At 41.9% G+C, this 5,423-nt stretch overlaps 1 protein-coding gene across 1 annotated transcript in view; it reads left to right on the forward strand.

The window, feature by feature from the left end:
* The window catches only part of LOC118326567, an 11,667-nt gene that overhangs the window by 5,897 nt on the left and 347 nt on the right, over nt 1-5,423 (forward strand). The gene's annotated exons all lie outside the window — the stretch shown is intronic.

Consider the following 5,423-nt stretch of genomic DNA (forward strand, 5'->3'; position numbering starts at 1 on the left):
ACACAGAATCTTGTTCATCTTCACCTACATCATCACAGGTCTTCTGCGGTTTGGAGGTCCCCTGCTCTGAGCGCACAACAACTTCCTGATTTTCATAAATCTAAAAATAAATCCACAAAAATAAACAGATAAGAGGACGGTGTTACACAGAATTAATTTACATAGTATCATTAATAATTAAAAACTACATCAATGGAGCCTGAAAATGGTCTAATAATCAGTTCATTGATTATTTCTTTCTCCAGAACAAAACATATTTCCATTCTCAGATTGCTGTAAAATTTAGTTGTAAGCATTCACTAACTAAGGAAAATGATTACTAATAACTAATATTGGTCACTTCCAGACCTTTTATCAAGCACCACTGTCAGGCAGTGGCGGCTCCTGACAAATTTCTCAGGGGGGGCAACTGTTGTGATGAGCACTCTATGAGGTCACCCAGGTTCTCATAGACAGTACTCACAACCCTGCTGTTCTAGGCAGCCTTCGTGCAACAATCTGGTCGAGAAGGGCCGTGCGTTTGGGTGACCGGGTAAAAAAAATAGTTTTTAACCCTAACCCTAACCCGACCAAGTCAGAGAAAAAAACTCTCACAGCTGGGATGTGCGAAGTGGCCTGCTGCATGATTAAATTCAGCTGGTGTGCATAACAATGCAAATAATGGGCATTTTTGTACTCTTCGCGTACCTTTTGCTGCACACCAGCCCTCTCTCCCCTCATCACACTGGCACCGTCATAAGCTTGTGCAATGAGTTTACACTTGTCATCGTCAGTGAAAACGCTGTCCAGTCTCTCCAAAATTGCATCGGCAATGGAGCCGGCCGTTGTTGACAAGATGGGGACAAATTCAAAGAACCGTTCTTGCACAGCGTGTTTTCCGTCCATTTATCTCAGCACAAGCACCAACTGAGTCTGTGTAGACACGTCTGTGGTTTCATCTGCTTGGATTGCCACGAATCTAGCCGATTTAACCTCCTCCACGATACGTTCTCTGATGACAGATGCCATGCAATCCAGCAGCTCATTCTGCACCGTCTTTGACGTGCCCTTAAAGACTGTGGCCGTTCTCAGGTGCTCCTCAAACATTTCGCCAGTCGACCAGACCACGAAAAATCCCAGGGTTGCTGGACCCCTCGCAAAGCTAACCTAAACACACGCCACAGATTCTATGTCACATGGGTAAACGTAAGATTTTATTGTGTCTTTTTAGCTCCCAGTGTGTTTTTAATTTACAATATTTCTGATTTTAGTGTGTAGTTTTTATTTGTGTTTTTATTGCACACTGGGAGTGTATTGTGCTTTTATTCTGAAAAGCCCATACGGATGTGACTCCTCACGGAGTAATCGCCTGAACCTGTGAAGTGTCAAATTGGCGGACTAATAAGCTTCCAGAGGAAACAGGGCAGACGGATCAAGCGGAAAGGGCAGGAAGCCGAAGCAGGAACAGAGGGGACCGATCGCAGTAACCACGCCGGAGCTGTCACTGGACGGAGAAGCCAGGGACTGATTGTTAGAAGGCCCCATGAAGAAGCGGGCAGAGTGATACTCTGCCCTTCTGCGTGAGTAGTGATCTACGACTAAGCGTGACCCGCTGTATGTACGTGTGTTTAAAGTGCAGTGACTGCCGTCTTGCTCTCCTGATAGCTCGAGGTCAGTGCCCTGAGGAAGACGACGGTGCAGCGGCATCGAGAGGCTGCAGGACCGAGTACAGATTGTATCAACGCTTTCTACGGCGACGGAGCCACTTCCGCCGGCACCCCGAGTGTGTGCTGCAGCCCCTGCCTTTGCAGATAAGACTCTAGACTGTTTTATTCAATACTATCCAGCTGCAGCCCCGGAGCAGAAGCCCCTGACGTGACACACAAGCCTCTGGCTTGACGGAAGTGCCCCTGGCATGACGGAAGTGACGTAGCATTTACGTAGCATACCGGAAGTTCTTTAAATTAAAATTAAAACACTAACTTTCCATTATGATGCAAAGTAATAGTAAACTGACAAGAGCTAATTTCAACGTGCGGTCTTTAGGCTCACCATTACTTCAAACATCTTAAATTCTTTCCTGTGTTCCTGTAGTCTATGTACAGAGATGGATATTAATAGCCTACACGTTTTTCCTTTTATTACATAGATGTAACCAATAACAAAAAAGTGATGTTTCATTCGATCAGGTTTTAGCCTACTTTTTAAAAGATCCAGAGGATCATCAAGGGAACTGCCACATCAGAGAATCAAATGAAGGCAATTTTGTGCCTTTAAATAAATTACCCACAAACATTGACCAATCAGAAAATTGTAAGTCTAATTTCTCATGAAAATCCAGATTTATGGGCGAAAAAAAGTCACAAAAGCGGACCTCCGGTGCCCCCCATGTTATATCATTTCTAAAATAAAAAATGATCTCAATCAGTAAATAACGAAAAAGAACAATTTGTTTTGCGTCATACTAAAAACCCTCTTCTCACTCATTTGTCGGAATGTGTCATTTCTCACATTTTGGCACGGGGGGAGGTATTTTGGAGTGACAGCGAGTGTCCTCAAATTCCCGCGTATCCTCAAAAAAAAAACAAACGTAATTTTTCTGTTATTCTACGGTCACTTCTGTTCACGCCAGGGGTTGTATTTTAGGGCTTTGGTGTCACGTCAGGGGCTTCCGCTCCGGGGGCTTGCAGCTGGGATGCCTACTCGTTTATTAGACTCCCTCGACCCCTCAGTTTTTTAGCCTTCCCTCATTTTAACGCCCTTTACTATTTGTCTTACCATTTTTAAATCTTATTAAACCGTGTTTTTTAAACCTGCATTTTTATTCTGTAATAAACATACACGTTTCTGCTGCAAGGATCTGTGGTTTTCTTGGTTTTAGCAACTGCTCTCTCGCCTGATTTTAAACCATACAGTCATTTTTAATACACCTTTTATGAAAATAACAAACATACACCATAGCCCCTCCACATTTACAGTCAATAAGGCGGCCTAGGATATGCCGGTTCTTGCTCACCTCAATGTTGTGACGGCACACAGCTAACCTGTAGCTCTCATCCAACTGTGTTGCAATGTTTACTCTCCCAAAGGCCGAAAGTTTTAGGCAGCTGTCCATATGCATCTTCGATGCTTCATGATTCTTCACCTTTTCAGAGAGATGGTGCATATCAGTTACACTTGTCTTTGTCCAGGCGGTGTCCGTCTTGGCGCTGTCAGGGTGAATTAGGACACAGGGGTAGCAGAACAGAGCATTAGCCACTTCACACCCTGCCCATTTTTTTCGCTCGTACCAGCTTTGGGAAAATCGGCGATTGTAAGTTTTCCCGCTTTTGTTGACACCTGCTTGAAATTTAAATTTGGTCTGGGTGGTCCGAAGTTGCAGTTGCTAGCCATGATGATCTTGTCTACAGCCAGGAGACTGTTTGCTTACCTAAGCATAAATACTGGAAACTGGGAAGGCACCTATTATTACAAAAGCCCAATAGAGTACTGCAGGAATGAGCCCTAAATCCCAGAAACGAGTCAGAATTTTTACACTTCAAGTTCCACCTCAATGTCAATACTTTACAGAAAAGAGGATGATTTTGGTTAAAATACAGTAGGTACTTTATTTACATCAGTGAAGTTACAGACATACGTTGGTGACATATTGGTGTATTTTAAGAATAATGAACCGTCAGAACAATATCACTACAGGTCAGCTAGTCTAATTTGGTTAAACGAGATAGATATCACATGCTAATCAGTAAGCTTTAGAAGTATTAGTAGGCTGATTTTTTTTTAACCTTTGGACTTAACTCTCTCACTATGCAATATGCCAATCATTATGGTAAACAGTCTTCTTGTGTAAACTAACTCCTGGCAAATTAGCTTTTTTTCTAAGATCTAAGAAGTCTACTAACGTATTCCTTTAAGGCTGACCTCCCTCTACTTGATTGAAGCAGTTTATCCAAACAATCAAATATGCCTCTTAGGCTGAGGAGGTACAAAAATGTCCATGAATAAAGTTCTTAGAACATACACCATCTTATAACTAAAACTGCCCTCACAGGAATACTACAGTAATGGTACAAAAGTATACCAACTAAACCAACAAAGATGCTTCATACTAACTGAAGAAACAACAGTTGTAATTATGTACAAAATGAACAATAATTTTCCACGATAAATAAAGACTAGTGAGGTATCAGAAATCCTATATGGCCTTGCTTCAATGCACAGAAGAAAATGTCAAGGGTACTAAACCAAAAGTAAAACTAAACTAAAAGCTAAACTGCATTTCCCAGCTGACCTTTGGAAGCCTGAGTGATGTGCACTGACAACACTGGGCGTATCTCTGTGTCTGATGTGGGTTCATGAGGTGAAACTACATCTCGGGGGCTGATAAGAAGGGTGGTCCTGACAGCCATGTCGTGTTTGTTAGGAGTGCAGCTGGTACCGACCTTGACCCATGGTCCGCTGGGTTTTGCTCGGATGGAACATATCTCCATTGGTCTGGAGATGTTGGCTGCTGCTGATCCGTTAGATCCGATTGCTTAAATACACATAGAACATCCTCGTCTCGTTATGTATGTGGCCCAGTTAGCAGGGTGTTGTGTGTGGACAGTGCTCTGGGCTCTGCTGCCTTTGCTTTTGCTTGTGCCACAGCTAAAGCCATGCTTACTTTTGTGCTACAGGATGAATGTGATGAACGTGAGCATACAAATCAAATCTCTAAATCTACTAATGATGTACTAGGGCTTCAACTACTAGCCGTCTTCAGGCTAATTTTATTCCTCCATATTTGGTTCTGAGTAGAGATGCTTCTATTATGTCCTTTTACAAGCTGTAAAAGCTTAAGTCCAGTGTAGTAAGCACTGAAACCATTCTTCTCTGCTCAGAAGGGATGGGAAGATATCCTTTCAAATTTCAAATTTGCCCAGAAAGACTCTTGGACCAAGGAGGCTGTGTTGTTTTTGAGTTTACTGAGAGACATCACTTGACTATGAAACTGAAACACGATACAATACTAATACTGTCTTATAACTGAAACAGCCCACCCTAACCCTAACCCCATATTGCTGACATAAATTAGAAAATAGTAATGAGTTTGAAGATTGTGGTGTTGCAGAAGTTATAGATAATTACAAAGAATTACATAATAATCAAGTGTATTGCGCATTGACCCGGGTATTGCACCTTAATCGACTTATTGCAATCTACATCTGGGACATACTGATGGTATATCATGCTAACTGAAGAAACAGCAGTTGTAATAACGTACAAAATGAACAATAATTACTTTCCACAACGACAATGGATGCATAAAGACCAGTGAGGTATCAGAAAACGTACGGAAATGGCCAAGTTGCCAGTAACCAAGTAAATTAGTTGTACCAGTTAAGGAAAAAAGTATAAATACTAATCTAAATAACTACTTTAGTGAGACTAAGAAAATATCTAGT

The sequence above is a fragment of the Morone saxatilis genome, unplaced genomic scaffold, assembly GCF_004916995.1.
Source record: "Morone saxatilis isolate NCDOM2014 unplaced genomic scaffold, NCSU_SB_2.0 Contig17, whole genome shotgun sequence".
NCBI lineage: Eukaryota > Metazoa > Chordata > Actinopteri > Moronidae > Morone > Morone saxatilis.